The sequence below is a fragment of the Echinops telfairi genome, unplaced genomic scaffold (assembly GCF_000313985.2).
Source record: "Echinops telfairi isolate 266 unplaced genomic scaffold, ASM31398v2 ScPeMD7_443;HRSCAF=831, whole genome shotgun sequence".
NCBI classification, from domain to species: domain Eukaryota; kingdom Metazoa; phylum Chordata; class Mammalia; order Afrosoricida; family Tenrecidae; genus Echinops; species Echinops telfairi.
The window spans coordinates 26,242,121-26,253,384 of record NW_022104341.1 but is presented as its reverse complement, the minus strand read 5'-3'; the positions used below and the strand labels follow the sequence as shown (position 1 = coordinate 26,253,384).

General features: G+C 40.6%; 1 protein-coding gene across 1 annotated transcript in view; it reads right to left on the bottom strand.

Annotated features, from left to right (window-relative positions):
* DIPK1A (divergent protein kinase domain 1A) overlaps positions 1 to 10,920 on the bottom strand; it is a 59,190-nt gene extending 48,270 nt beyond the window's left edge. Inside the window, exon 1 of the mRNA XM_004699259.2 lies at positions 10,904 to 10,920. The gene's annotated coding sequence lies outside the window, so the exon portion shown is untranslated. The remainder of the gene's footprint in view (positions 1 to 10,903) is intronic.
* Between the last annotated feature and the right edge of the window lie 344 nt (positions 10,921 to 11,264).

The window sequence follows — 11,264 nt, the reverse complement described above, 5'->3', positions numbered from 1 at the left end:
TGTTTACCTTCAAGCCTTTAAGACCCCAGACACTATATCTTTTGATAGCGGGGCACCATCTGCTTTCTTCACCACATTTGCTTATGCACCCGGTCTGTCTTCAGTGATTGTGTCGGGAGGGTGAGCATCATGGAATCCATATAATAGAACAAAGTATTCTTGCATTGAGGAAGTACTTTAGTAAAAGCCCAATGTCCATCTGCTATCTTAATACTAAACCTATAAATATGGGCACCTAGATCTATTTCCCCAAATGCATATATAAATATATTTACATGTGTACATGACTTCTGGATACATTTCTAAGGCAGATTTATTTGTTCTTCTGAAGTCCATGGTATATATTCAATATTCATCACCAATACGATGATTCAAATGCATCGATTCTTCTTCAGTTATTTTTTTTCTTCATTCTTCTTTATGCCTGTCTGGCTTTTGATGCATAGAGGATTGAAAATACCATGGATTAGGTCAGCCACACATTAGTCTCCAAGGTAACATTTTTGCTTTTGAAAGAAGTCTTCTGCCCAATGAAACACAATGTTTGATTTATTGTCTGCTGCTTCCATGGTGTCGACTGTGGATTCAAGGAAAAGTAAAACCTTGACGACTTCATTATTTTCCCCATTTCGCATCGTGTTCTTTATGGGTCCAACTGTGAAGATGTTTGCTTTCTGTAGCGGGGTACACACACGCGCGCACGCGCGCGCCGTCCTGAAAGCCAGAGTCTTTGCTCTTCATCACTCGGTGCTTCAAGTCTTCTTCACGTGCAGTAAGGCTGTATCATCTGTATACTGCAAATTGTTAATGAGGTTTTCTCCAATCCTGGTGCTGCCTGCTTCCTCACATAGTACAGTTTATTGGATTATTTGCTCTGAACAAAGATTAAGGATACAACTTGATGCACACCACCCAGTGTTTTCCCTAATTCTGTTCTAATGACTGCTCCGTGGTGTTTGTGCAGGGTCCACAGATTGTTGTTACGTGCCATGGAGCTGGTGGGGACTCATGGAGACCCCATGGACAACAGTGTTAGGTCCTGGGCCATCCTCACCAAGTGCTCTCACGTTTGAGTCCACTGTTGCAGCCACTGTGTCACTGCACTACGTTGAGGGCCTTCCTCTGTGCCACCGCCCCTCCCCTTCACCAAGCAGGATGCCCTTCTCTACAGACTGGTGTCTCTGCTACACATCCAAAACAAAGCACGTGAGACAAGTCTTGCAGCGGTTGCCTCTAAGGAGCAGTCTGGCTGTACTTCTTCCAAGACATATCTGTTTGTTCTTCTGGCAGCCCATGGATGGTACTCTCAGCATTCTTTGCCAACACCATAAGCACAATTAAGTGTTCTGGAATCCCCATTCTTTGTAATGTTATTTATAACTTGTTATGATTCACACAGTTGAATGCCTTTGCAGTAACCATTAAACCATTCTGGTTTTCCGTTTCCAGACACGATCCATCTGACTTCGGCAATTATTGCCCTTCTTCCACATCCTGCTACAACTCTTGCTTGGATTTATGGCAATTCTCGGTTGATAGTCTCACTTGTTATTCCCATTCTGTTTGTCCTACTGTGACTTCCACGATGCTGGAAGGTATGCCATTGGTATTTCAAATACCAGCAGGGTCACCCGTCATGGATCCTGCTAGGATTTAGTGGAGTTTCCATACTAAAGGCACATGATGAAGAAGGCCATTGAAATGTGGCCAGTGAACATGGATTATAGCAGAGCCATAGGCATAGGAATTGTTAAATGAGAACTCAATTTACTGTGTCAACTTTCACCAAAGACACAATTAAAATCTTATAAAAGGAAAAACAGAAAGAAAATAACTTTTATCATTTAGAGTTAAGATACTAAGATATCTAGGGATGGGATGATATTTGGAATTGTTTCAGAATAACATGGAAAAGGTGGTGGTGTGGTATAGTTGAAACAAGATTAGCCATTAGTTGATAACTATTAAAGCTGGGATAATTGTTGAAAGGATATGCACATGCCTTCTTTTGTATGTTTAGAATTTTCTATAATAAAATAACATTACTCTGGTTTCCCTAATTTTTCCTACTTATAATTGTAAAAATGTACAATAAGGCCCACCTAAACACCCCCTTCCCATAAATTCATTCTGGAACTGCCATGTTGTCTACTTGTGCTAGGTTCTTTCAATAAAGTTTGAGTTGCAGGGACCAAATTTTCTAAGTCTACCATTAAAAAAACCCATTGCCATCGAGTTGATTCTGACCCATAGCAACCCTATAGGGCAGAGAACTGCCTCTCTGGGTGTCCAAGACTTTAAATTCTTACAGGAGCATAACAGCTTTCTTTCTCGGAGTGGCTGGTGGGCCTGAACTGCTGACCTTTCGGCTAGCAGCTCAATGCATAACCCACCACACTGCCAGGTCCTGATTTTAAATCAGTATTTTACATGATTTTTTGAGGCAAGGTTTTAAAATAAAATCGATCTAAACTCATGTAGTAAGAGAATCAGGGAAGCCCTTCCACTAGTGTCTTTGTTCTTCTTCCACCCTCCTCAGCTGCAGGGAGAGGTCACTAAGGACAAAAGTACAGACCTGCTGAGAGGGCCTCTCTCCAGAGCCCACAACTTGGCCCTGTTTTAGCTTCTTTTGACACCTACTACAAGAGGTCTAGTGATGTCAACTGCCCTTTGGACTCTTCATTAATGATTCCTCTTAAGGACTTTATTCCGATATGCAATAAAGCTGCCCCCAAATGCTTTTAGATGCAAAACACTTTCAGATCTATTCTAAAGCTTAATAGGTGTTGGCAGCTAAGACTGTATACTTCCTTCTCCGGCATATCCAATAAGTAAAATCTGAAACCATTTTGCTTTTCTGTGTCTCTCAAACAGCTACATTTTTCTATTTTCCCTAGCACATGTTTAAACTGAAAAACGCCTTCTGAACTGGCCTGCCCACTGAGTGTTCTTGGTGATGCAGAATGCCAAGGTTCTGGAGAGGAAGTCAGATTGATGACATTCCCAGCAGGGCACTAGGCATCACCTGTTGCAGACATAATGACAAAGGAGTGATAAACATTTTTATTCCAGCATGCCTTGCAAAACTGCTGTGATTTACATGTAACACAAAATAGTAAAAGGACTTTTATGGGTCCTTTAGTATCTGCAGATCCGGCTGCCTCACATTTTAAAATAGTAATAGAAGTGAGAAACAGCATTAAATTACATCATGACTATTAACTAATTTTACTTCCCTGTAAGGCACTAACATATTTTTAGTGGTCTGTTCTGTATCAATTACCTAGACAATCTAGTCTCTGATTATGGAACATAATTATTTTGTTTCTATCTTTTATTTAGGTTGAACCATCCCAAATGATTGCCTACCAGATTTTGTGCCTAGCTACTAATGGTCTATTGCTTTATTCTGGCTCATATTCTTGAAAAGTATATAAAGAATTTTAGTAAATACATGTAGCAGTAGTTCTTAACAAGAACCAGTTCTAACCCACCCAGCCAAGAGACATTTGGCAATGTCGGAGACACTGTTGACTGTCAGACTGGGGTATGCTACTGGCATCTATTGTGTAGCGGCCAGCTGCTGCTACCTATCTACAGTGCATGGGGCACCCCGCCGCTAAGCCAGTCTCCCCAAGAATTAGTGCAGCCCCAAATGTGAACAGTACTGAGGCTGAGAACTCTGTACTATGGTTACATAAGCTGAAAACAAAAATTACAAGGTTGACAGAATCAAATTTGTCTGACTCTGAGTTTATTTTAAAATAGCCCTTATGGGCAATGAATGTCCAAATGTGCTTTACACAATTGATGCATTTATGGATTGTGATAAGAGTTGTATGAGCCCCTAATAAAACGACTGGAAAAAAATAGCCCTTAGGACACAAACGATATAATTAGGTAAATATAACAACATCTGTCTTGAAGTAACAACTAGTTTTTTATGACTAGAATGATTACAAATTAATACAATGATTATAAATTAATATCTAGCTGTAGTGAAGAACCACTGGAGTTGAGAAACGGGCAAATGATGCAACATCCTCTATCAATTCCACTCTGAAGAACAGCGCCAACTTGTCTTCCTCTCTTTCAATATGGCTGGACCTTATTAGAGCTTTTTAATTCAAACAAATGGGAAAGCTTGTGATGTCTTAAAGATTATTTTATTTATTTATTTATTTAAAATCATTTTACTGGGGCTCATACAGCTCTTATCACAATCCATACATACATCCATTGTGTCAAGCACATTTGTACATTTGTTGCCCTCATCATTTTCAAAATATTTGCTTTCTACTTGAGCCCTTGGTATCAGCTGCTTTTTTGTCCCCCTCACTCACTCACCCTTGACAATTTATAAATTATTATTATTTTTTCATTTTTTACACTGACCGATGTTTCCCTTCACCCACTTAAAGATCATTTTAAATTGTTTTAAAAACAAGCATTAAGAAGCAGCAACAAACCAAATCTAGATACTTGAAAGTACTCTATTGCTTACCTACTTTTCACTTTCTTTTTTTATATACTTACAATCTTTCTTGAACACAGAAAACAGTTTCATTTACTTTACCCTGAAAGAGCCCCTACACAGATGTTCTTAATTTTGAGATGCAAGGAAGAAAAATATCTGTATTTTCACCCACAAATATTTTACTTAAGCTATGTAGTAGACTTGAAACATTCAGAAAATATGGCAAACAGCTAAAGTTATCACTTATAAGTATCTAAGCTCATTTATTCAATCATTCACCATTTCATCAAAAAGGTGTTTTTTCCATCTCAAATTTTCAATTACTGAGATAATCTTCAAAAAAACACTTTCCCCTCCTTACTGTTCTCTTAGCAACACTGTAGCTAGCTAGTTTTACAGCATTTTTAGGATTAATCTGGCTAAACAGAGGTAAAAAATTATTGGCTTGTATCCCAAATATAACTTTGGCCCTTTTCCTGAAATAAATCTAGATTTTTACATTCCTGATTTTTCTGAGAAAAATGAAACAAAAAATCATGCCAGGTGTAAAGTACAAAGATATGAAAAATATTTATAGGATAAATACTTATCTGTATATCACAGCCCACAAAGTGAAACTTTCTTTAGGAAAGATTCTGTATCTTTGGTTAAAATTGTTTCGCTGCCAGGTGGAAGGTTGGAAAATCATTTAGAGGAGGAAGATGTAAGTTCACCCAATGTGAACGACCTGTTTTAGAAATCTAGGGCTGCGGCTAACAGAACTAGCACACGCGACCAGCAACGCACTGTCTCACCGTTCTCCTAATGCAGGGCCCCGGCTCCGGGAAAAGAACCTTCTTTCCTTCTGTGGGCTCTGTGTCCCTTGGGGCTCTACATGTATCTTGGCATCAATTTCCCCCAGGATCGAAAGGGTTCTTGATGCAGGGACCCCGAGTTCAAGGGATGAACTCCACTTTCAGGCTCTTCTTTATTCGTGGGACTGAGATCCCTCCTCTCTCAGCTCATTTCTCTCCCCTTTTATCTTGTACAAGATGGAAGGTGATGTAGGCCAAACGCTAGAGAAACTCTCTTTACATTTGATCTGGGATCTAAATATTCCCTGACCCCCTCAACCCTCCTCTTACACCTGACTGGTTGATCACATCAGGTGGCATCATGGGGGATAATTCCATGATGATATAACAGGCACTGTATATCATTGCATAACTACCAAATCACCGAGAATGAGGGCCCAGTCAGGTTAACACATATTTGTTGGGGGGGGCGGGGGGGAGCCACACACATAAGTCAGTACATGATCCACCCTAATGGCCATTTCCACAAACATCCAAAGAGAGTGATGATACTTAAAGAGAGAAATGTCATTCTCAACAAGGAAAACTTTGAATGTTTCAAAGCATAGAACAGTGAAAACAATTTTAAAGGCCCAGATTCCTCCCCAGCTTCTCTTGTGCATGAAAATGAATTTTTTAACAAAACATTCCTACTTACCCATATTTCTCAAAGAATGACAATTCCTTGTAGAACAGCATATTAATCTACTGGTCAGAGATTTAGTACTCTTTCTCGGTCTAAAGGCATATTTTCACATTTATAGTAAGATTCACAATTGTTTTCTGTTTTATCAAAATCCTAAAGTTTCTGTTTGCATGATCATATGCTGTTTTGATTTTATGAGTTCTGTAGAAATAAAATTTCCTCTGAGTGATATTTCTTACTGTTTGGGGTTGATGGCATAAAACATGAAGAACACCTGGGGAGTTACATGCAGGGAGTCATTCTCAACTCTGGCTCCGACAACAGGACATCACTACACACTTCAGAGAGAAGTCAAAGTGTGGAACATATTAAGTGAAAAAACAAAAAAAGCTTGCAAAACAACATATATGGTGTGTTCCCAATTTAATTTTTTAAAGAGAGAAATCACAAACAAGCACAGAAGAAACTTCAAAGAAATAAACAATAGGTCAAGTCTGGTAATTGCAAACTTTCAAAAGTGGCATGGATATAGATAATTTTAATTTTCTTCCATACTATATAATTGTTTATAATGAAAAGATATTATTCTTTTAATAAGGAAAATGATATATTTATATATATATATTTACACCAGGGGGGTCTTTAAAAAGTTTATGGAAAAATGGAATTAGGAGATAATTTTAAATTTCCACAAAATTTTGAAGCCCCCCGCCCCGTATAGATACACTAGTACATTTGTATATATATATATGGCTGTGTTTAACATCGATTTTAAAATATAACTGTGGGGTATAGAAGTCTCCCAATTTTATTTCGAAACGTTTTTTAATGTGAAATATCTAATTGACATAATTTTTAATATGTATAACTTAAATGATAACTATAGCTCAAACACCCATGTAACTACCACTAGATTCGGAGAAAGAGAATCTACAACCCACCGTCATCCCCCATAAAGGGTCAACATGCTCATCATTTCTAGAACAGTCATTTGTGGGCTTTCCTATGTAGTTAATCACTAGTCATACATAGTTAAAATGCAGAGCTTGGTTTTTAACTGCTTGTAAACTTATTTATATAAATATATACTCCATTACGACTTACATTCTCAACATTACACTGTGAGAGCCATGCATACCTAAGCAGAGTTATCATTTTTCCTCTTCGTTCCTCCCTCTGTCCCCCTCCTCTTTCTTTCTTTTTGCTCCTTCCTGCTGCATATTATTCCACAATCTGATTTTTTAGTAAGCACTTTAATAATTTATTTTATTTTCGTTGTTGAGAATATACACAGCAAAATATACATTAACATGTTGTGCATGACACAGCAAACTATACATTAACATTTTGTACATGATTACATTCTTCAAATTGGGCAACCATTCCTACTTCCCCCATTAAGATAAACACACTCATTTCCTATCTAATCTGTTCAATGACTTGATGACTCTGCTCGCAAGCTTTTATGACCCCAGGCATTGCACAATGCACTGGGAATAATTTAGTTGTTTTTTTGGGGGGTGGGGGCTGGGGAAAATAATTTAGTTTTATAGACAATACTTAAGCTTAAAAAATATATACTTTCTCTTCGAGCTAAAAAAGAACACATAATATGTGTCCAGCACCATGCATCCCATGTAATTAATTCAGTGTCCTGGGAAATCATGGACTCAGGTTTGTTTAGGTTTTTTAAAATCATTTTATTGGGGGCGCATATATTCTTATCACAATCCATACATGCATCCGTTGTGTCAAGCACATTTGTACATTTGTTGCCATCACCGTTCTCAGAACATTTGCTTTCTACTTGAGCCCTTGGTATCAGCTCCTCATTTTCCCCTCCCTGACTCAGAAGGTTTTGAAGAGACTTGAGAACATTCAGTTCAACCACTGGTTTATGAGCTGTACCGGTAAGTCAAAAAGCACTGCCACTGTGTTACAGCACATACGTGCACGGGTTTACTACAAACCATACATATCCGGACATGTGTCTGTGTTGAGTGGCTAGCTGTAGACCAGGTCTCCCCGTAAGACACTGGTCTTCGTCTTGTTAGGATCCCTTCCAAAACGGGTCCCACGAGAACAACAGCTTCTGAGGGGATCTGCTTGGCCAGTTACCTTCAAGGAACAGAGGTTAGTTCAGAAGACTATGGGGACTGATTCTTGAGGCAATCTTGATAGGTTTGCTCGAAGAACATGGAACAATCACGGGGCTTATTATGAAGAAGTTATAGGAAAACAGAAAACAGCAGTGGTGAGAAAAGGCCAGGAGAGTGGTGATGAGATATAATTTTTTTCCCATCAGGTCAATGCATGTGCTAATTCTTAGAGGGTAACAAGGGCTGTTCTAGAAGTTGGTTGGGAAACCTTACATTATAGCCCTAATTTTGCTCCTTTGTACTTCTGTACACAGTTCACAAAACTCAAAGGGCATTTAAAAGGAATACAATTTGAGTTCCTTGAGGATGTCAAAACTGCCATTTTGACCTGGTGTCCATTGAGGAGTATCAAAATCCTTGGGAAGGGAGGGTTAGAGAGAGACAGCCAAGCTGCCTTCAGGAGCACACAGACCTCGACAAGGACATGTTGAGAAAGGATAGCTTCACATTTTGATAATTTTGTTAAACAGAAGTTTGTATGAGTTTTATAGCAATACTTTTTGACGTAGGCTTATAAGTGAAGCCTTCAGAATGTTATGGAAAATTCTACTTTAATTCTACTCTTCTACAACTTTTTGAAGCTCCCTTGTCTGTGTGAATCACAGCCTACATGTTGGGCTTGGGCTAAGTCAACAGGTTGGGTGCTACGTCAGCTGTCTGAGGAGGAAGTCCACAGGTGTCGCATGGGAAGGGTGACAGAACTTCCCAGGAGGATACAATTTTAGTTCCTAGCCAACGAGGAAGTACTTTCCTGGCCCAACATGGAAGGCTCTTTGAGGATTTCTTTGTTCCTATTTTAGAAAGAGAACACAGGCCAGGCACACATCAGCGGGAGCAGCATGATCGAGACGACAGACCAAAGTCAAGTTGAAAGAAGACCCGTAAAAGACCTGATTAAAGTGTAGACAGCCAGCATTTTGCAGAGCATATGGGAGGGAGGGAGGCCCTGGATGGCTCAAATAGTTAGCTGCTCAACTACTAAGCAAGAGGTTGGCTGTTTGAATCGACAGAGGGGTGCCAGGAAGACAGGGGAAATCATGGGACAGAATGGTCCTAAAGGCGATTTAACTACTAGTTCCTTTGAGGGAGGAACACACTTGAAGATCAGGGTTTGCAACTGAACTGAGAAGAACGCAGTCCCAGGGGTCTCTAGGTAATGGTACAGAAGGATAGGCATGAGGTATTCTGATTTCCTACTGCTGTGTAACAAGCCACCGCAAAACTTAGTGGCCTAAACCACTGTGGGTCTGTGGATGATTGGCCTCAGCTGGGCAATTCTCCCTTCAAGTTTCTCGAGTGCTGTGGTTCCTGTTGAAGGAACGAGTGGGTTCCACAGCGGTGGCTTCTTCGCCCGCATGGCCACTCTCAGCTGGGAGGGCTGGAATCCCTGGACGTGGTCAGCGTATCTCTTTCCTCAAGGGTTCCTCCCGCAGCTAGCGGGGCTTCTTCTCAGTGCGGGGCCTCGGCAGGCAGACTGCTCTCAGGTGGCTCCCTGCTCTCCGAGCCCGTCCTCCAAGGGAACGAGGTGAGAGCTGCAGCACTTCTGCTGACTTCTTTTGGACAGGAGCAGACGGATGGGAGTGGGGCTGCATACAGAAGGACTTGGATACCAGAAGGCGCGGTTCACTGGAGACCGTCTTTGAAGACTAGCTCCACACCGAAGCACACACTGGCAAGAATCAGCAGAGCGTGGTCTTGGAGTCAGCAGAGAAGCAAGGTGGAGCAGACAGAAGAGGGATTTTTTAAAAAAATCATTCTGATGAAGGGCTGGACCCTTTTCCTTAGTGGGGTAGAACTAGAAGTTGGTATTAGAATCCATTCATTGTACCTGAGGTTGTACATGTTTAAGTTCATTTCACGGCCTCAGTAATTATCAACAAATCTGTTGTTGATGTACATTAGGTTATAGAACTCCTTGAGATATGGCTGTAGGATTCTCAATAGGATTCATGCTACCTGATTATTTCAGTTAAGATCCAGTTAACAACCCAAATGGATAGCTCAGGTGCCCATTAACCCCGTTAGGAGCTCTGTGGTGCAGCAGTTAACACTCCGCTGCAAACTGCGAGGTTGGATGTTTGGAGACGGGCTCCAATAAAGAGCCCCCAAACCACGACCACCCCTTGTGACAGAACTTCCCATCGTTTCTTACACGCTAGTCTTTTATATGGGAGTAGAGTGCCAAGTCTTTCTCCCTCGAAAATGACTGTGGGTTCAAACTGTCGACCTTTTGGTGAGCAGCTGATTGCTTAGAAAACGGTCCTTCTCTGGCCTATAAAGGTCACCAGGAGTCAGCGTCAGCTCCATGGCACACAACAAGGCACAGTAGGTGTGGAACTTGGTATAGAATAAGTCACACAAGTCTACCTGCAAATCTTAGATGGGAACCCTAGTCGGCACTTAAAATTCACTACCAATTTACTTACTAAAAATACACTTCAGCTGAGAGGTTAAAGTGCACATAAAAGAATATTGTAGGGCTTTCAGAATAGTTACCTCCCGGGTTATCTCTCACTGCCATCGAGTCAATCTGACATATACTGACCTGTGGGTGTCTAACACTGTAACTGTGTACAGGGAAGCAAGCCCAGTCTTTCTCGAGAAGTTGCTGGTGGTTTTGAACTGTTGATCATTTGGATACCACTACATCATCAGGGCTCCATTCCCAGGTTATAAACCGAATTAAAATAACATAATAGTCAACATAGTTTAGTATCTTGGAGTACTCAGAAACTGATTAAAATGTACATTGTTGTTAATGTGAATTAAAAAAAAAAAAAAAGCTCACCTTAGCAGTGCTGAACTTGATGAAGGAAGCAGCTGGATTCTGTTTCTATTCGTGTGATGTCCACCTATGTAGGTGTTAGGCACTGACTGCCCAGTAGGCAATGGTCACAGCGAGCCCATTCAGAAGGAAACACTGCCCACTCCTGCACCACAACTAACTCACCATTGTGAGGTTTGCAGACACTGCCAATCCATCTCATTGAGAGGCTCTCTCTTTTTCATTGACCCTTTCCCCCAGCTGGTGCTTTTGAACTGCCGACCTTGTGGTTAGTAGCCCAACACATATGGTGCTTTGAACTGCCGACCTTGTGGTTAGTAGCCCAACACATATGGTGCTTTTGAACTGCTGACCTTGTGGTTAG